At 39.9% G+C, this 22,661-nt stretch overlaps 1 protein-coding gene across 2 annotated transcripts in view; it reads right to left on the reverse strand.

Moving 5' to 3' along the window:
* The window catches only part of enox2 (ecto-NOX disulfide-thiol exchanger 2), a 134,156-nt gene extending 121,180 nt beyond the window's left edge, over positions 1-12,976 (reverse strand). For both annotated transcript variants that reach the window (XM_060062720.1, XM_060062719.1), the window contains exon 1: positions 12,845-12,976. The gene's annotated coding sequence lies outside the window, so the exon portion shown is untranslated. The remainder of the gene's footprint in view (positions 1-12,844) is intronic.
* Positions 12,977-22,661: the final 9,685 nt, after the last annotated feature.

A 22,661-nucleotide genomic window follows, 5' to 3' on the forward strand; every position in this document is an offset into this window, starting at 1 on the left:
TTGGAGCCTCTTTATAGGCTTAGCTTATGGATTTCCCTGACATTCATGAACCAATCACGCATTGCATTGTTCCCCTTACAATAACTGGCTGACACTGGGTAAATAAACATCTGGGGCGTTGTAGGTACAAATATTTGTTCGCATGCATCCATATCACCGAATACAATCTGATATGGTACACCGACTGTTTGTGATTGTTCAACTTTCTTAGTTTGACTCTGCATAACTCTTTGCAAAAGCTAGTTTAAGGAACCATTTCAAGATGAGCTGGACATAGGACTATTATTTTTCAACTATTTGCTGGAGTGACATATATAGATGCACCACAGATGGCAACAAAGCCTTTGATTAGAGCTTGACTTGTCAGACTGTCAAGCTGGGATGAGGCATCAAACACACGACGCATCCAGAGCAGCTTCTCATCAAATCTAGGCCACACAATACAGGTCTAACAATGACAATTGGGAGGAGGAAAAGCAGGCTCCTTTACACATTGTGGTAAACCTACAATGGATTTGGATATGCATCCTATTTAGTCAACAGTGGACCCTTAGGAACACAAAGGAATGGAATGTAAACTAGTTTTGCTGGGGGGGGGGTACATATTGTTCCAGACACGCTGGACCCGCTCAATAAATTATCCCAGGGACATATTTAATAACAGCCAGACAGCCACACTGTCTGGTTCGCTCTGCTTGTTTACCCTACCTTTAGCTTGATGAAAATGGAACCAAATACGTCAGTACGTCAAAACCGATGAAATACATGTAAAACAAAAAATGAAAAAGACTATGGGAGATATACAAGCAGACTGTAGAGAAATGGCAACGTACGATAAGCAAGAGTCATCAGACTGACTTATTTTTAAAGATAGTGACTCATCAATGAAATGACAAGCATTGTGTGCTCACATAGTCAAAACGATTAAGTTATACCAGTCTTATAACAAAAAACAGTAAAGCAGTGTTGCTGTGAGGGTATTTTAGCAGTAATGCCAGTCATGCAGTGGTGTGATGGAGGGCTTAGAATTGAGCCCTCAAAACAGGTGTCTGTGGGGTCCTGAATGGTGTGGGCCCCACTGAGGGAAAGGCGCTCAGCAATTGCTAAGGAGAGAGTCCTGCAGCAAGCTACTAATCACTATGCTCAGGTTTTCCTTTTCTGGAGGACGGCTTGCTCTGTTGAGTAATGCCTTCGGGAAGCTACACTGGTGGGGGTTATGCCTAAGGAAAACTACAGAATTCCCTTACAGTGATCTCTTTCACAACGTACGTGCAAACATGCTATAAACCAGACTAATGTGACTATATGGTTGTAGTGGATGAGGTACACACACACACAAGAAAAAATATTAATCAATTCTATCTATAATGTTCCATTTTACTTTTTTGTAAAAGTGTAAATAATTAAAATAAATACATGTGCAGATATATCCTGCCCTGAATCCCATATCCTGCTATTTGATATCATAAATAAATGTAAAAAAAACACACATTTACATACATACATACATACAGAGACATACAAATTTGACAGGTTGAGAAGAAATGGAAACCAGAATATAAGCAATGGCGGCCACACCGGATCTTTAAAGCAGAGAAGGTATTAGGCCTCTATTGTCTTTAATAGGCCTACTTCGCTGGGGTAAAGTTGCATACAGATACAATCAAAGGTAAATGAAGAAAGGCCCTCATTTTCCAGTCCACTGCAAGAATTAGGAACGTTTTCATTATAAAAAAGAAAATGTCAGATTCTCTGGAGAGAAAAAAAAATCCAATTTATCTATGGTTACACTGAAATTAATAACGTGTAGTAGGATTGTACGATCCAAAAGAAAGCCCGGATGGAAGACGGGAGCTGAATCTCACCCAGGAGCACCAATTTAAACACAGACACGGAGAAACGGCCCGAATGGAGGCATTATATTATAAATCATCTATTGCGAGGGATATCTTAAAATGGGAGCGATCTCAAGACGTGGCTCCCAGAAGGGTGTCTGCTTTCCCATACTCTTTAATAAAACATTGCCTCTCGAACAATAATCAAACCGAAAAGGCAGTATCGTCAGAAAGCCAAAGAATTGAACACTGGCATGGGGAAACTCAGGGAACATCGGTCCATGGGTAGAATAAAATGGCTGAGTTTGATCGAGGGAAAATTGAAACTAAATGTTCAAATCCTAAACAGCATCTACATGGGTACCGGCTTACTAAATAGTGGTGTGTGTGTGTGTGTGTGTGTGTGTGTGTGTGTGTGTGTGTGTGTGTGTGTGTGTGTGTGTGTGTGTGTGTGTGTGTGTGTGTGTGTGTGTGTGTGTGTGTGTGTGTGTACACTGCGGTCGACTTCAGCAGGCCCATGACCACTTATATTTAGTAACCACGGCGGCAGGAAGAACAGATACTCAGAGCCATTAAGACAGTGACAAATGGGTTCTTCTCGGGACACACAGACTGGAGGCTCCAGAAAAACGGATTTCACCTGTGATGCTGTTGCCGTTTGTTAGACAAATCTACAAGCAGTGTGACCAAAGTTTACGTACAAACCCCTTAGTGCACTCTCTGAAAGGTAACGACATATCTGGGACTCTGAGACCCGTTTTGTTACATAAAGCCACATAAATCACTGCACAACTGCATTGAGAATCCAAGCGAGTTCAGATAATTGCCCTTTACTGCAGGTTGGCTGGAAGCCCTGGAAAGGGTATTAAAATGATCAGTCCCAGATGGGTTTGCGATAATCCATGGGCCACAGACAGGGAAAAAAGGGCGGGGAGATATAACAAATACAATGAAAGTTTTAAGTGGGGGACGTTTGACAGTTCATGCTTTCACTCTGCCTGCTGGCTTAGCAGAGAGCCTGTCAGTTGTGCGTGAGGACTCCATGTCTTTGACCGATGTCTTTGCCACTATTAGCTGCTACCGGGAGGTCAGCCAAGCCGACGGATGCCCAGATTCTTGGGTCACGGTGAATAAAAGTCTGGCCAAACGGCATTGAACGTGAACGCGGTGGCGGGCCTTGCAACACACGCCCAGCTGTGCTTTCCTTCAGGGACTGTCCCTGAGCTTCTGAGGTAATTCTCCATGAAAGGGGCAAGCACAGTACAGGACCTCCCTCTGAGGTTTGTTTGCACTGATTTGTTCTGCTTTGGGTGAACTGTATACTAATTCCTTCAAGAACATGGTGGAAGAAAAATAAAAGTCTAGAAGGTACAAGCTGAGGAAGCCCTGATACTGAGGAGTTTTTTTTTTAAACAGCCCAAAATAGACTTCTAAACTTTAGGCATTTTGACTTGTTTGTTCTGTTGAATAAGTCTGGCAACTTTAGAAGCATAATTCTGTAAATAGTGAAAACATGTTTTTCTAAGGATGGCTCTCAAAGTCCAACTGAAATATCCTCCACTGTTAACACAGTTATTGGACTAATAACTGCTACCCATCATCAGCCAGCACCAACCATTTGTAGTGTACCATGTAGTACTACAGACGCTTTAGCAGTATTGTCTGCTATGAAATGGTTTTCATAGGACTTACAATTCCAAATCAAACTAGGTGGCTGTCCAAGACACACTGAAGGCGTAACTCGAGTAGGCAGCTTTTTTTGTGTTTATGCTTTGCTCAGTTTTTTACTTGTTTCAGAGCAATTTGAAATGTGTCTGTAAGATTGATGCAACGCAGGAAATAGCAAGATGATATTCAATAAAATTATTTTTTCACAATAACCCTAAGCTTGCACCAGTAAAGGTTCAAGACAAAATACATGCTTACAATTTCAATTCAAAAGTCGGCAGAGAAAAAAACGATCAAATAACCAATGCCACATTTGAAGAATTACCTGAATTAGACTTCCGGTGTCATCACCAAACAATCAAAGTTCCAACTCCTAGCCCTTTCTTTCTCACCTCTGGGCTTTGTGATTCATCTGGGACCCAGGGCTTGCCTACAGCAACTGGGGGTTCAGGGCAGGTTTTAGCTCTGAAGAGCTGCACTACAATGCTATACAGAAAACTTCAATAAAAACATTGCAAACCAACCAGGAAAGCAAATTGAGTCAAGCGTTTTAAAAATGGTTCGGATATATTCCATCATTCCCTGTGTGCAGGACGTAAATAATGAAATTTTCATTGTGAGAATTTTTGCCCCCATTTCGATAAGGGTAGCCCTGGACAGCAATTCAATAACATAAACACTTTTTCAAGAACCTGGAGGAAATTGCTTCCATCCTCTTTTTTTACTAAAATGTGAATGTCAAGCCACATATCAAGAGGGTCTACATCTTGTGTACTTTGATGAAACTATTTTATGCTGTACAGCAGTGCACATTATGCATCAGTTGTGTTCACCTCAATTGAAGTCACATGAGAATGGAGTCCTACCACAATTGACCAGCTAAACCAAGCTTTGTCAACTAATCTCACAATGCCACACATCACATGTTTAGTTTCAAGACTGATCTCCAACCTAAAATGACAGAATAGGTACTTTGTCAATATGACCCTAAACTACACATAGAAAGAAATAGGAAATGTTATCAAGGCTTTGTCAGTCAAAACAAATGGTTGACATTCGTTATATTCTCAGTGGAAAATGCAACATTTTAAGATAGTTTTGGCATTAAATAGTTTTGATGTTTCTTCGGCCAGGCGATGGGGGTCATGCGGGTCTCCATTGTTCATATTGACAAACCTTTTCTGTTGTTTTGGTTGGAGATCACGTTTGCCAACGCTGTCATCCAAGTTGGCATCAGATGACTGAAATGAAAGCCCTTAAATAGGACCCCCGCATCATTGATATTTGATCTGCAAGGCTGGTGTCAAGGCCTGGACACTGATACAGACAGATTTATTAAAAACATATCCAATCCAAAAAATAAGGTCTTTGAAATGCCTTATAGTCTACCGATCCTAATCCTGATCCAGATACTAAAGGACTTTTATGTAATTTGTTGCATTGAAAGTACATTAAAAAAGAAATTCTCTACCACCGCAATTTCTCCAAGTACTAAAATATATAGACAATTCTAAAATCAATACAAAGCCTATGATGACTTCCAAGGATAGAGAATCAAAATGGGAACTTGTTGCCCTAAAAGCAGAAAAATACCTATCAGACATCCCCATAGAAACAACAAAGTCTGGCTGCAAAATAAGGCAGGGGACAAAATTGAGCACTTACAATCAGACAAAGACCCAGAGCCACCTATTGCAAAAATGAGTGTGAGAAGTGCATGAATTGCTGTGGACGCGACAGTGAAGATTTGGAGAATGAAGAATTAAAACAGTTTTGTTTTCCTCTCGAACACCCTGATGCAGTCAGCCCAATGGGCGTGGGAGAGGAGAAGAGCTATCTGGTTTTGATCATCATAAATACAAATATGCACGCTTATTTTGCAATATCTGCAAGTCAGGGATCACATTAATATTTTGCAGGCTTATCCTTCATCTCCATTATTGACTGTTATAGTTACTCACCACAGGGGGAAACGCGAGGCAAGGCATACCATGCATTGCGTTACTCATTATGTTGAAGTCAAGATTGGCGATGCCAGGCTTGGAAAGTGACCCTAACCCCGATGAGAGCACATAATTACTTCAGAATCAAGGTGGTTTTTTAACAATTATACTTCCATATTCTCAAATTGTCTCTAAATTATCTTTGAACCCTGCTTTTGGAAAACAGCGAGGCTATAACGGGATATTTTGTTCTTCTTCTTGAAATCGTTGAATCAAAAGGTCATCCAGTCCACCAGCTGGGGTCAAAACAAGCATGCCTGGCTGTTTTTAGATTCTAAATACAAACGCCTCTCTGTCAGTGTGGCTTAGAGTGGCAAAGGAAATATTGACAGTAGAACGAAGTGATCTCTAAAAGAATAAAAGTTCGTGCCAAGCTCCCTCAACTCGTCTCTTTACTAGTTAAGGAAGAGTGTCGGTCCCCAACATGCCAGCCTTGGAAAGGAGTACAATTATCAGAAGGTCAGGGCGGAGGAACCCAGCTCTTTAATTGTCTGTGTCACTCCTCATTTTGCCTCCCAACAGCTGTCAATTAGAGCCCAGCTATACCACGCCAGCATCATTCACAGCAGGCCACAGACTGAATACCAGCGACACCCCAGCAGTGGGCCATTACCGCAGTAACAGGAGTCTGCAGTCCCATTTCTCTTCCCTGACATGCCAACGAAGAATACAGAAATATGGTCTCGAAAATACCCTCCAACCACCTGTGTAATCTTTAACAATTCTACATTCTTCACTACCTTCTTACAAAAACACAATTCGACAGCACGGACCGGTGCTATACACCTCGAATTAGTACTGCTTCTCGGTTGTCCCCCTTGTTGAAAATATGGAAAGGCAAGCGTTTTATAATCAATACACTTTCCTCTTTCATGTAGCAATGAAACGTTACACTTGTAGGGCTATTGTGTTTCTCCTCGGTTTGGATGCAGCAGACTAATGCAACGCCTCTGAGGCCAGCCGACGAGGCACTCTCCTCTAAATCAATGCACCTGATCCTGCAGGGCCGCCACGGGTTCACTAATAACACCGAAAGAGCATTGCCCTTTCTGATGCTCAGTGATCCTTATGCCCACCCGAAAATAATTAAACATTCCTTCCAACAATGCAGTTATTGCACTCAAAAGCACCCGGTTAATAAGGCCATCAACCGTTTTAATACCATTTCCATTTGTGTTAAGCAGCGTTCAACCGTTTCAGACTTATTTTGTGCACAGAAATTAAACATTTCACAGTGACTACAGAAAGGACCATATACGCCTTGAATCCCTTCTTGCCTTGGGATTTCCATCCTTCTGCCTTCCTCCTTCAGGAGCAGCTGGTCCTCTCTTTTGGGAAGAAGGCCCGTGCAGGGAGTTCCTGGCCCTCACGCCAGAACAGACGGGATGTGTCCACTGCCCGCAGTAAATGAGAGACATATGATGTTTGTGTCAGTCCACCCGACCCTGGCTTCAACGTGCGCTCTTAGGAAGAAGAACAACTTAAAATCGCGTTTTTTTTTTCGCACATTAATCCAGATGTCTTGGCAGCTTTGTGCGTGAGCCGCGAATAGCGATGGTTCTCATGTTGGAGAATGATCGCCAATGTCTCAGCAACCCATCTTCCACCTTCCATAAATCACGTCTGACATGTCTAGGTCCATCTTTCCAGAAATATCTGATTTGGTGTAGGTTAAAGTGCTGGGGCCCAATGGACTGTTGGGCCTATGCACTTTGATGCAACTGCAGAACTAGATATAGTGTAGGCAATTAGGACGAGTGTATTGCCATGAATTTAATCATCTTCTATTAAAAAAAAAAAAAAAAAAAAGGCACAGTCACATCGGCACATCCAACATATAGCGCAATAAATAATGCATCCGCGTTGACAATCAATATTGAGAATCGATTTCAATCTACACCATAAAAACAACTTATAATCAGTTCGACCAATTATAGAAATCAGAATGAGGGATAAAAAAAGAAAAACATAACACCACTCCACATAAGCATGAGAAATGTCTCACGCTGAAGTGAGTTAAGTGAGAGCCTCCAGCATGTTTGGGTGTGGCAGTGCTGCACAGAGCTGAGCTTCAACTGGAACAGGGCAGGCTGCAGAAGCTCTTAGCTCACTTATCAACTTCAGTAGGGGAGGTTGTTTAGCCAAAGAGAAATATTTTTGATTTATTGGGTTATGCAAATCATTTGGCCCCGATTCCACATCTTTTTCTGACTTCATCCCAGATTGTCGTACAATTCAGTCCAGACCTAAAGTGCTCTCCGGTTGAAAGCCCTAGCAGCCATGCCGCACATACCAGAATGCCGATATAGGATACTGGTTTGAAATACTGATTTTGAGATGGACATTTTGCATTGCCCTCTGCTGCCGTTTCCCAGAAATTGTTCATTAATATAGAATCAACAAAGAGGTAGATGGATCATGGCGGGTCTATAGCCTAAAATAAACGTAATACTATCAAGGACAACAATGTCCTGAAAAACAATGTCATATGTACATGGTTTCAAGTATTATTTCGAACCTGGTGCTGTTTAAGGCAAGGTCAATATGACTAAGGAGGACCCTCCCAAACAGTTAATAGTATATGTCCCAGATGCTGCTTGAAGTGCAGGTGAGCCTGGTTTATTTATCCTTGGGTAACCAGACCATATTTTGTCTATATTTTTATAATGCATTGCTGTTCTGTGCCGCCAGAGATAGAGGCTGATACTTTGATAGATTTACTTGTGGTAAGCAAGTAAAACAACTAAACAATTGGAGCAGATGTTGGCTCAAACACTGAACTGTGAAAAGTAGCCATGAATATGAGTAGTTGGCTCAAACACTGAACAGCCATGAGTAGCCATGAATATACAACTCGATGATTAAACCATAACTAAATCGTTACTTGCAAAAATGTTGACATTGAGGTCGAATTTAAAGTAATCAGGATTACTAATGACATTTAATAAGAGATATGAACTAATGAAATGCCACAGCATCGTCAACCAACTAGCTGTCAAACCATGCATGAAGCACTTGCAATTGAACACAATTTTGATTGATTTCATAGCAGTTTACCGAGTTTGGTAATTTTGCCATTGCCACTTCTTACTCTGCAATAAAAAATGGTCTAGAAACGACATCATAATCTTGACCTATAACAGAGCTCAGTTTATCCAATGTCATTTATTTTGCATATCTGTTGAATCAAGGACACAAATTTATACGATGAAGGAAAAATTATTTTTTTATTCATAACAATAAATTGGGGATTAGCCTTAATTGGCTCTGGTTAAATCAGTTTTATAAGATTAAGAAATTATTAACCATCAGTCAGCAAATCACAGGGCATGATCATAAGGGATCACAATAAATATAATTAGACCCAGCAGACTGACACAATTACTTTAAATTATAAAAGAATGAAGATCAGCATTTGAATGGAGATTAAATAACTAGCCTTAAAATAGTCCCCTAAAATGTTATTCCTGAAGGCAAATAGTATCGATCCTGGCTATCTAAAGAAGAAAAATCAGTGATTCCCATATTGATACGATTTCTGTAAACGTTTGCAGAAAGAAGACATTTGTCTGCTCATTGGCGACTCCCTGGAAAGATAGGCCTATAACCTATTTATCGATTGCCTCGATGATGCAGCACACTGAACGGCCTTTTTGTCTGTTTTCCCTTTTCCTTTGAGGGTATATGAAGCATCCTATCATAAGAAATGTAATCGTCTTCATTCCATGTGTGCAAAACTATTTTTCCAGCACACAAAAGGTTTTTTAAAACGCTATCTGCCAAGCTATAAGTATTGAATGACAGACAGATCTGAAGAAAACTGAAATAGCTTTGGCTACATTTTTCTGAAGCAAAAACCAAAAGTAAACTAAAAAATAAACAACCAAATTGTTTATACAAAACCCATCCAGACAGCATTGGCAATAAGGATCAAATGTCATATGCAATCCATTGCAGATAGCTCACAGTTATTAGTCCAGTATAATAATGGATAATAATCCATTCTGAATGCTTATTAAGCTGCCCCCGCACGAGAGAGGCGTGCAAGGTGGCCTATTGGGAGCCTATTAACCACTTAACAATTACTTATTTGAACCTGAATTCCATCATCAGCTGGAAAGATCAGTCCAGGTTAAAGCTACCCTTTAACTTTGTCATCTGCTTTTATCAGCGTAGACAAAGACCATTTAATGGCTTTATATAATACTTTCCGACTTGGCTATATTTCTGAGAAAAAATGCATAAAGTGTCTGTGACAAAGAAAGCCCTTTCTTTCTGCAACAGGTCAAACAAGGCCAAATCTGGTCACTCGGCATTGCCTCTTTTCAGATATTGGCCAGCTTTCAGGGAAGACTCATGTTATATTCTGATTTGGTGTGTTTTGCAAGTTGAGCGGCAAGCCGACAGGGGGCCGTGGACTGGGTACTAGGTTGTCGAAGAACCTTGGTAAACTTCTGTAGCTTCAGTGAAAAAAGTGAGAGAGAAATGTTATAGTTAAAGTAATATAAAAGCTTTCACATTATTAAATTGAATAACTTACATGATACAAAAAATATGTTAGGTCCGACCAACACCAAAGACAAAGGAGTGATGGGAGTTGCAGCTCCAAACCCACATCCCCCTCTTCAATATGGGGGCTAAAGCATGAGGACCGAGAGTATGATTCGTATAGCTAGACAAACAACCAAAGTCTGGTGGGTACCTGCCTTTTTTAACGCAATAATTATAGCTTAGCTACCTTTCATACAGAGTAATAAGCCTACACACTAGCCACCCTCTTTCCACCTCACATACTCTGTTATGGAAGTAGTACAGAGCTGCAGAGCAATTATGGAGCTTGTTCTTTTTCTTGCTAGCAAAAAAACCACTGCATTCTTTCCTTGCTAGATGTTGCCCTGAGTAGAGGTTCTATACCTAAATATAAACATTTAATTTCAGTTTTTGTGGAGCACCTGTGATTAGCACACGTGTCCTTTTGGCTCTTGCCTTTGTCGCCCAAATCCAAAAAGGTTAGTCAATTATTACCATTAAGTGTTCCTTACTCAGTCTGAACTGTGGTCGGGATGGATAGGCCTTATGGAAATATTTTGTCTTGGGCAGGGGAAGACAACAGTACTGATTAGCTGCATCAGCCTTAATCTTTGGCTAAGCTAGATCCACCGTAAAGGGATGGGGGCAGTGTTTACCTAGTGTTTGGAGAAAGAAGCCTCAAGAATAAATAAATACTAATTTAAAATATAAACTTTCACATGAATCGTAACTGAAATAATAGGACCCATTGGAGCTTATCCAACTGAATTCTGTCTCAAAAAATAATTGATAAAGATGGATATAGCTAAGAATAATATGTTGGTGTTTTGTATTATATCTTAAAAATAAAGATGTCATTTGAATGTAATAATGCTAATCAGCACGGCAGTATCATCAGCACAGCATTCCAAAAAACCTAGAGGGGAAAGTTGGCTCTGTGCTGTAAGACGGTTGCCCCTATACAAAACACGCAGCTCAGTTACATACACCTCCACATTGGATTCATGGGTGGATCCAACGTGTCGCTGACAAGGTATAGTCCTGCACTATCCTGACAAGACTGACCTACTCAAGGTTATAACAGGACACATATAGCTCTGATGCTGGTAATGCTGTGAAGTTCCTCATTGATGTCAATAATACTACTCCCAGTATCAACATCAGGTCCGCTTCATTAAATTTGCAGAACATGAACATGAACTCAAACTACCTAATTGTCCCATTCCTGGATTATGATTAGCGTTTCTGACACCATTAGTGCAGCCAGAATAAAAACGGTTAGGTTTTTAATCAATGGGAGGATTAACCTTGCCTATCAGTGCTGCTGCAGTTCGCAAAACAGGCAGTCCAAATTCAGGATAATATCTGTGGAGACACGTTTTAGCTCATTATTGGACTTAGTTCTCACAACCTCTTTGGCAGCCCGTATATCACAAGCAATAGGTTAGCATTAACGACTCAATAATCCCTAAAATCTCTCAGTGGAAAAAATAATAGCCTTACTGCAAACGACTGTCCCTGCAGAGTCTGCTGGAGGTAATGATCCTCTGCATTTCCAATGCGTCGTAAACTCGTCGGCATCCTCATCAAAAGCTCATGTTTCGGACATTTAGAGCTCTGCCACAATGATATGCCCTATTATTTGCAGACCGCTGTCATGGGTTATCGCTGTCCTTCACTTGAGATAAATAAAGGAACTTTCATTGACTTTCATCAACAATTTAGTGTAGGCCTAGAACACTCTGAACTATTTATTTCTTCTTGTTTTAAGCATGGAATTGACACCAAGTAAGACTGAGCGCTCTTGGCTATATGTTCATGTTATAGTTAACAGAATAAAACTGATCAGCAACACACTTGGAAATGGAAAATGACACAGGCGGGATATAAATTGATAGTATGAAAAGAAAGGCAAAATATTCCCTATGCCTAGGGTTTTGATTATTGTAATATTTGGCTGCATCTGGAGCGGCATCATAGTAAATAGAGTGGATATTGAATTGACCAATGAAGGATGCACTTTTTAGCAAAGATAAAAGTTAGACGTAACTAAGAAGCTATCGCTTTTTAGAGACTATAATTACATTAAAAAAACATCCACTTTAAAATACTGTCAGTAACGTAACATAATGTTTGAATACAACTTAGGTACAACAACATAAATAGCAATATTAGTCAGCCAAAGATGTAATCCGTTAAAACATCAAACATGGAGAAGCTCTCTCACTTAGCTCTATCGTAACCATTTTATGTGACCAAACCTTTGCGATATTAACAAAGTGGGAGGAAGAGATAAGAGTCTCTCCTCAGCTTTCTGCGCTTCACACAGAAAGAGGAGAAAGACAAAGGAGGGGATTAGCCACCACATGTAAGCTATCGACTAGGTTCAAATAAATACATGCATTAAATTGCTGTTCAGAATAATTTTGCAGGGGATATGTGTCCACTCTATTTAAAGTTGACTGTGCAGATCAGACCTGATGGGACACATCGCCAGCCGACAGTATCGCTAACCACATACTCTGTAAGGAGGGTTGTGCTGCCTGCACCGACAACAGACAATTCATTATAAGATGCACTTTGACTTCTGTTTACAAGTTAAATTAGCGAGTTAAATTATGCACTCACGCCGATCTTAAAAGTTTTTTTTGCGTGAAACTACCTTTGCACAATGAAGTTTGCAACAACTTCCTTGTGCATCCTAATCAGCCAAGGCTAACTCATTAATCATGTGCTAGCATGATTTAAGTTCTTAGACAAAACGCACTAAGGGTAAAGATGTACTTCGTTGTCTATCTTTGCACTTACTTTTCATGTGATAGTTTTCAATGATGTCCGCGTAGACGTGTAAGGTGTATTTCTCTCATATATTCTGGTGAATGGGTTACTAGGGTAGCCAGCTGTTAGCAACATGACCTGTCAACACTATGGCGGAAGAATCTACGGCAAGCCGAAAGCTACCACGTGCTCTTTGTTTTGGTTTTTACACAGTCCTTGAAAATAGAATAGGAATAGGAATCTCAATATATATATCGATATATTATATATATATCTATATGTTTATTTAGATTCCGTATAGTCATATATATGTGTATATATATATATAAACACATATATATATATATAAACACATATATAAACATACAAATATATATCTATATATATGTATATATATGTATATATATATAAATGTGTATATATATATGTATATATATATAAATATATATACATAAATATATATGTATATATATATATATATATATATATATATGTATATATATATAAATATATATATGTATATATATACACATGTATATATGTATATATATATATACATGTATATATATATATATATATATATATATATATATATATATATATATATATATATATGTATATGTAAATATATGTATATATATATATATATATATATATATGTATATATACCGTGTGTGTGTGTGTGTGTGTGTGTGTGTGTGTGTGTGTGTGTGTGTGTGTGTGTGTGTGTGTGTGCCTGTTCACATCCAGTCAAATTATGAACAACTGATGAATAACTCTAATCACAATAGATTGGGCAGGTAAATTCCTCTTAATCTCTTGATAGTTATAGACTTTCAGAACCAATTGGCTGAGTTTAACCCATGTGCAGTATATATCAAATGTTATAGGTTTCGGCAATAGCTGTGAATATGATTGTAGCCTGCTATACAGTGTTTTCGTTTTTCCTTGACTAAAAATATAATTTCAAATATTGTGATATTGGTGAGCTTAAAGTTATGTTGTAAAGTATGAGTAATTTCCTTTATAAAACAAATATCTGGCCCTATAGATTCCTGAGCACCTACTGAGGAAAGTTAATAATTATCAGTTTGGAAAAGGAGCCTTTTTCTGCCCCTGTGTAAATGTTGCAGAAGAACCAAATTTAACAAAAAGAGCACTTAAATTCCATTTAATTATGAAGAACCTCCCAGAAATCATTAATTATAAGATCACATTTGTTCAGAACTTTAATTGGGGTCAATGATTTCCTCTCCTCCATCTGGCCTGTACTGTAGCTTCGTCCTACTTTATGTTTTGTTATTTGATGTTGTTTTGGCTGCTAAGCTATTGGAGAGCTGATGGTGCATAAACAAAGCCAAGGCCATCTAGTGAATTCTCATTACACGAGGATTATCATATGTGCCAGCAAGTATTTCAGTCCCACATCATTAAGTGTTTTGGACCATTTGCGAAAAAAAAAGCCCAAAGCTACCACACTGACTGACTGACTGACTGACTGACTGACTGACTGACTGTCTGTCTGTCTGTCTGTCTGTCTGTCTGTCTGTCTGTCTGTCTGTCTGTCTGTCTGTCTGTCTGTCTGTCTGTCTGTCTGTCTGTCTGTCTGTCTGTCTGTCTGTCTGTCTGTCTGTCTGTCTGTCTGTCTGTCTGTCTGTCTGTCATCCGTGTTTTACACTGTATTGGGATGTCTGTTTTGATTGGACATGCGTCCATTCAATAAAAAACAAGCAAATATCAGAGACCTATCAGTAGGCTGATATGATGACTGACGAATCAGTCAGTCATGAAGGTTTGCCGCAGTGAAGCGGTGGCCGCAGAGTGTCGACCTCACAGTTGCATAGGGATGCCTGAGATGCTGCTTACATAGGGGCAAAATAATGAGGCTCAATCATGCACCCGCATAGTCACTCACTACACCAGGGGTTCTGAGGGCCAATTTAGGAACCCAAAATTTGACTGAGGGCCGCCAAAGGAAAAAAAAATTGGCGGGAAACGCCGTCAGCATCCCAGTGGTGAAAGAAAACATTGCACCCGCACCGTGGACCTCTGGGAGTGAGGTCAAGTGAGGTCTAAATCATGAAACTGAGGTTCACCCTTTCAAAGTAATGTACAGCCGGATTAAAACTAAAAAATGTAAAAGGATTTAATTGAAAGCTAGAGAGAGTCGAATTTTCTCTTTATATTTATTTATATTTGTTTAAATTAATATTGATTAAAAAATAAAAAAAATCTTTTTTTTATTTTTTTTATAACTTACATAATTATGTATGTCATTGCGGGCCGCCAGGAATGATTCCGCGGGCCGCACTTTGAGAACCAATGCACTACACCAACACACTAGTACCTACACAGCTGATTATAAGTTATAAGTAGCTATAAGGGATAGAAGGAATGAGGAAATGCAGAATGCTGGTAGGGGAACATCATGCTTGCTTCTTTTCCCAAGCATTTACTGAAGTGATTTTACAGTTTGCTACTGCAGGCCCTTCACAGTAAAACACCCGAGAAGAAGTCTGACAACAAGAGATTATCCACACCATGTGACTCTGACAACCCCAGAAAACCTGGCCCATTTCTCATCAGAAGTGTATGTAAGAGCATTCAATATGTGCTCTTCGGCAGTCGTCCAAAATCTCCCCAAGCTTACTGTGTGTTTGACTCCTCCACCAGGCTCCTTCAGCTTTTCTCATTAGATATACCATTCTTGTGCATCCCAAGTATTTGTGAAGTGCATAGTGTTTGTGATGATGCCAAACACGTGTCAAGGACACGTGTCAAGCTTGGACAAATCTCAGCACGACCCACGTTGATTCACGTAAAGAAACGGTGTGTAGCCTAGCAACCCAGGGTTCTCGAAAATACATTGGCTGTCCATAGCCAATTGGAACTGAGATCTCTCGGGTGGAATTGCCTTTTCCGTGAGATGATGAGCAACTGTTGACAATTACACAAAATCAAAGCCATATATTGTGTCCGTATAACATGATCTTCTTTTCTTGTCCTGAGCTATGCTGAATAGGATACCACTTTGGTTTTCTTGATGTTGACAAGACTTCAGATTACCGTGGTGCATCAGGAATAACAGCTAGGCAGCTAAAAAAATAGTTAATTTGCTGAATTAACTATTTCGCTGTCCTGCAAACTATAAAACGGAAGAATTTCATATGCATCTGTCTGCATTTAAGGATGTATTGATTGCTTGTTCCTTTAACAAATTGTTGCGCATTGTTGCTGTGTCTTCTACCGCAGTTTCCGCCATTACAGGGTATGATGTAGTTATGTATCAAATATTCAAATGATTCCTTGTTAAAAACTGAATTGAGGTTCATATTTTAGCATGTGGGCCTATTTATTTTCTCTATCAGCAGCACATTTAACAAATGAGTAACTTCAAAAGCCTCAAGTGAACATAACAGTATAGCTTCTAATGTGTCAGTGAGTGAGAAAAATGATTTAAATAGCACACTTGTGTCACTAACTATTAAACTACTCAAGCAGTTTTCCTCCTTAAAGTCTAGGGCTAAACTCTAGAGACACTCTGTGGTGGAATTACTGTTCTAGGCTACGGGAAATTGAAAGTCCAAAGTAAGCATCTTACGTCAGTATTGATTTACTGTGCTTTCATTCCACGTCTTCTATCAGTAGCCTAGGGTTCACAACATACAATTTTTTTTATAAAGAAAAGTCCTTTACTATTATTATGTGTTATTATACATGCAACATATGACAAAATAATGTTATAGTAACAAGGTATAGTTTTGTAAATTGTGCAGAACTGAAATACTATTTTCATTGCAGGCATATGGACACAACTGAATGGATGACCTCATAGTTTAATATGACTGCTCTGTTTTTTAAGTCTGTGTTTTTCCATTTCATGTTTAAGTGGTTAAATGGTAAATTGTAACCTCAAAGGAACCACAAGGCAAACTTCCAACTTTCTCAAATGACTGTTCCAGAGGGAGACATTTATTTTTCTGTGTTAACCAAATATAAGGTTGGGATATTTTTTAATTTATAAAGGGCATTATAAATGTACAGCTTGGAGACAGGAACATTCTTCAACCAAGGAAAACAGCCAAAATATTTGTGTTTGAAGGGGAAATAAGGAACCATTGTAATAGTCAGCGAGATGTGGAAATTCAATTTCATTTTGCTATTTGCTTAGTTGGCTCCGTAGACAGATCTGGCCTGACATAGGTATGAGTGTTGACAATGCCTCGCTGGGTACATTTCCCAAACTCCGATTCAATTCAGTAAAACTGAAAACACATGACAACGCAAAACAAATATTGTAAGAATATAGGAATATGTATGACCACTGCTATCATTTTACCAAGCCTTACTATGCTGCTGCAGAGTAAAGCCTCCTGTCATTGATTAAAGACACAGCTGAAAACATGCTATGCTATAAAGGCTGCAAGCTACAACATGGTATACTGTTTAATGTGAAATCCTCCCTCAACATCATGCAAAGTTGTAATGTTTTTTAAGGAAAAGTAGAAATACTCCCACATATCCTAATGTCAATAATGTTATCTGTGAAGTAACAATAGGTTATTGTTTCTGACCTCTTTCTTGCGTGCTATGCTAAAATGAAAACCAGTACCTTATAATAAAGGTGAAATTGGATTGCAATAGAATCAGTACACAATGACTTCAGGCAATTGTTTTTACATAGCGATTCGTCCATGGGAAGAACAGCAACATCAATAACATATTTCTAAGGAGGGTTCAGGGTAGAGCTTAGGAACAGAACGAGTAATGAGAACTGATGGTAACTTCTGCTGTTCTTTCTGGGACAATCTATAGATTGATAACCTCATCTCTGAGTGTAATCACCAAGAACCTTTTCTAACGACAAGCTTTCGTATGGAACCGCCTGGAAGACTGGATTGAGACAGAATAGAAAGAAGAGTGCTTTAAAGAAGACTACTACCACTTCAGACATCTGGAAGACAATAATCTCATGGGTACACCCAGGCAATACCCCCCAACCCCCCAGCCCGTAAGGCTTATTTTATCTTCACCCGTGCTCTCAGCTAGGGAGGCCTTCATCTAAAGGTGAGCCTCTTCAGAGACCCCTTTCTGGCTATAGATTTCAAGCCTTATTGAGTTATTGCTTGGAGGAATTTTGATGTCAGTGAAATGTGGGGGGCCACCAATCACTGTAGGTTTCGGGGGTTGTAATGAGTGTGTCATTTCCAGTCTGACTCCAATCTTGCCTCATGGTTTCGTTATTTGCATTGTCCCCGGGAGACTAATTCGTTTCCCCCCGTGTTAAATACGTTTGTTCTTGCCGTGTCACAACCTTGCGTTATGCCAGATCAACTCAGAAAGAATTTTTTTCATCTGTATTTCATCGATGTGGGTAAAGTATTAATGATCCAAATAGAAGAAATGTGAATGAATTGACATGCATGTAAGTGAGATATTGATGTTGTTCATGCCGGGGATGAAGTTTAACACAAGAATGTGTGCATGTTTAAACATGACTAAACATATAGCATACAAAGCTGCCTGTCTTTGCAGGTTATTTGATCTCCGCTAAAAATGGAAAAGCAGAATACAGTTAGGAAGCAGTGCTCAGAAACTAATTACTAATAGCATTTTGTTGTTTGTCTTGTGATAATTGATTTTGGCTTATAGATATATCCTTCTTGTTTTTTTTAGATGATTCTAATGCTACATTACGGAATTAATATCTGATCAAAATAAAAACATCTATCATTATCAAACAACACAGGGAGGACATTCCTGTTTGGCTGTGTATGCAATCTATTATAGTGTCAATAGCATGTAGTACATATTTCTAAATATGCTCAACTCCAATTTAGCACACACACCTTTTGTGGAATAGTGTTGGGGAGAGGTATATGAGCAAAGGACCTTAGAAGGCTGATTACCATCTTTTTGTCACAATAGGTGAGGTAGGTCTGACAGTTGACAGTGATGCTGAGTCATATTATTCAAAACATATTATAGAGTTCATGAGATCAAAGCAGCCAATTTAACAAGCTCCTATTCAGCATGCAGAACACTACACACGCCTGCATTGTTGCGGGAGTGCAAACCAAGCGGATCTATTTTTACGTGTGTTTTTTGTAATGTTTCTCAGTTTCTTTATTGGGCTTGGTGATGGATGACTCTTTGATGATTGAAGCTGTGTTTGTGAATTAGAGTGAAAATCAAAAAAACAACAAAAAATGTATGAATGTTCCTGTCAGGACAATGTTATTGATCCGGACCAGGTTATCTTCCTAGTGCCTATTCCTGCATTCAACATCGGCTAGTTTACCTCTCAAGGTTTATTCGAGAGCGAGAGATTTGTCAGAGACCAGCCTCTGTGGGCTAACATCTCTGATGCCAATGGCCACAACCCCCCCCCCCCCCCAAATACACACGCACGCACGCACGCACGCACGCATGCACGCACACGCACACGCACACACACACACACACACACAATTTTATTTCTTTATTTTATTTTATTAATATTTATTAAAAAATAAATCTCCCGTTTATTACCCATCTTGGCCCCAAATTGTATTTGCACTTCGGAGTGTGGTTCTTGGGCATTGACCAGATGAGGAAAAATGTATATGCAAGAGGGGACCATCCCACACGATCGATAAGCCTTCTTTCAACTTTGTGTCCCTGTCACATGACCAGCCGGATAAGACCCCTCTACACAACATGGCAGGGTCCTCATATCTATGACTCGGGCTGTAGAAAACCCGAAAGCTCTTTCTGGTGTATCTTCACCTCTTCCTGTCATATGATGATATCAGGGAAGTCAACTGGATAAGATAGTACTCAATCCAGTTGTTGTTAAACGCGGTCGCCAACAGAACTATTGTAAAGTCTCTGGCCATGTCATTTTTAGAAAAAGTTTGGAAGCAAAGATAGAGCAATTCTTGGTAAAAATCTGGAAGGACTGACCGGAAAATATGGGGACAAAATAAACAGGAAGGTTCTCCTAGGTATGTGCACAGAGATATTCACAAGCGCTAAGAAAAATATTCAGCCAAATTCTCTTTCGTATAAATGCTAATGCTGCGTATGATCCAGGCTCTGACACATAAGGCGAGGTATCTGTTTCGTCCAACCCTACAACCCTATATAAGCTAATAATCTGGCTGTGGAGGCATTAGTCTAGCCTATTTACTGTAATGAGCGTTTTTTTCATACAACCTGTTGTGAACCTCTTGCACCTTAAGCACATATTATGTGGGCTTACTCACTTACGCAGGCTATGCCGTGTGTACTTATGGTGGAAGCGTAAGAGCTTCTCTAGTGTTTAATCTCTTTGAGTACAAGAATAGGAAAACTGAACGGAAGCGTATTATCTTACATGACCGTCTAGTAATTTAAAACAAATATTTGATCCAAATTGGATTTGAAAATAGGCCTATATAAATAGACATGAGTTTTATTATATGATATTATGACTGGTTATACTACATATTAATACGATAGATATTTATATTTTATTGCACGCACATGAAACACACGCACAGCATAGTGGCACTTAGTATTACTGTTTCAGACAAAGATTCCACATTTGCTCTGTGTTCAAATCTCAATAGAGCAAATTATGTGCAGACAATAGATGTCTTTGGCTGTATAGGTCAGCTCCATTAGCTGAGGGCAACATAACTGAATTTGTTGCGGGAGACACCATGTCCTTCAGTTCAACAGTACCTAATTTAAAATGTCTGAGAAGAAATGTAGTGTAAATTATTTTTCTTACTTCACTAAGTCTAAAATCTGTGTAATGGCTGAACGGTTTCTCTGGCTGGTATAGTGTATGGGATACATTAGCATGCCGAAGGGTTTGGTGTGATTCATATTTAGAATTACCAAATGCTGAAGGCTTTAAAAACATATTGCTCCTCTGGGATCTGCTGGCTACACACAGTAGGAACTGTTTTTGGCAACATCTTTTCTGAATGTTGGGTTTTTATCTTTTCTTAGAAACTAGACTTTAAGTGGTGGTATTTCAAGTAGATGATGTTTGCAAAATTGACTAATATTGTATGAATAATGGGGTTTTATTGGCCTTATCCATCTATCTATCTATTTATTTATCTATATTCTCAAATCCACCCAAACGTACATGGCTTCACTGAGATCCTCACTGAGCAAGCTAAAGAATATTTCCAGCGACTTCCACCTCAGGAAGTCATGTCTGCTTACTTTGGCTTCCTTCTACTCTGCCATTTTCATGACTACTAATGTCCTCTGTGTGGCAAACATTGACCCATAAAGCCCACAGGGACAGTGCAGTATGATGAAGAGCTTCCTAAATGATTCAACCAGAAGAAGTGGGCCTTGACAGGTAATAGTTTCCACGGTCCTCGTGAGCTTCTCTCCCGGAGTGTCATATCCACTCACAATGTAGATGATCAAAACTCTCCATCCAATTTTCTGGTCTCTTTGTGCCCCGGAACTATCTTTTTCTCTCTTTCTCTCTGTCCCTGAAAGTTGTCCTGTCATCCCAGTGATAAGGCTGGCTGAGTGGGTTTGACTCTGTCTACGCCTGGTCCTCGCTCCATCTCCATTCCCTTTTAGTGTCCCTAAGTGTTCTGGACCGCCGTTCCTCTTGATGTTTCATCATTCCTCCCCCTCTATGTATCTTTTTGAAGCTCTTCTGAGAAGATCTGACGAATCCTTATTCATCACACGTTGGATTTCGATCCATACATTCGCACAGGCGGTGTTCTAGAGATGTGAGATGTTCGCAAACCCTCCATTGCATCGGTAGATATGGATTAGATTTGCAGAGATCTTATTCTATACGGCAATGTTATGCTACCAATCCTCCTTCCCGTTTCGATATACCTGACAGTGATAGACATGCCCAGGTTGACGGGGGTTAACTAGCTGCATAGATATGGAGCTGAGAATTGTCTACCGTGAACACTTTCCAGTCCTGTTATCAAGTAACAAACGAGATCTCAGATAACTCATTCATTATTCATCCTTCATAACCCAATCCCATTTCTCATTTCATTTAAAAAGCTCAATGTTTTTCAACATATAGCAATTTCGGGCGGCAACCTTATTATAATGCTGATATGATGCCTATTCTTCCAGACAAACTGATGTTACAAAAAGACCTTTCGACCAATAGATGGGCTGGACCCGATAAGGCTCCCGAATTCCATGAGGTCGTAATCCTCATTTCAGCAGCATGACTCAAATAAGCACGGGCTCCGAGGGGGGTTGGGGGAAATGTCAGGGAATAACAATGAGGCCTTTTGAAAATTCAACAGACGCCCATCTGGATTAACGTGAAGAGGCTTGATCCTGTTTTCCTTCATCAGACAGAACCTCCGGGCTGAAAGCGATGATTGACGCATCGCAGCGTGTCATCTGTTTCTCGCCTAACGCGAGCGGAAACAACCTGTGTTGCCGTGGTGACCGAGAGGCATGTTCTCTGTGCGTAGTGTCTGTCTGCCTCCGTCGGCGCGGAAAGAAACAGCCATAGTGCGGCGGTGGCGGCGATGGCGTTTCACGCATCACGTGAGCGTGTTAGACACCGCCTTGTGTTGCTCCGGCCTATGGTCCAGCAGGACTGGATCGACTCCTTCCGCAGATCAAAAGAGGAGAACCGCATCGACGCAGGTCCGCAACATGGGCCTCAAGGTGGGAGACATAAACCCCACAAGGGCAAACACCCTGTGTACTGCCACGTAAGCGGCTTCAGTTCAAACGGCTCAATCGAGAAGTTTCAGATATGTGCTATACCACAGCTCCATGGGTGTCTTTGCCCTAGTTGTCTTTACAGGAGTTAACTTAAGTTGTGTTCTGAAGGAACTTCCGGAGGCTTCGCCCACAT

The sequence above is a fragment of the Gadus macrocephalus genome, chromosome 10 (assembly GCF_031168955.1).
Source record: "Gadus macrocephalus chromosome 10, ASM3116895v1".
Taxonomy (NCBI): domain Eukaryota; kingdom Metazoa; phylum Chordata; class Actinopteri; order Gadiformes; family Gadidae; genus Gadus; species Gadus macrocephalus.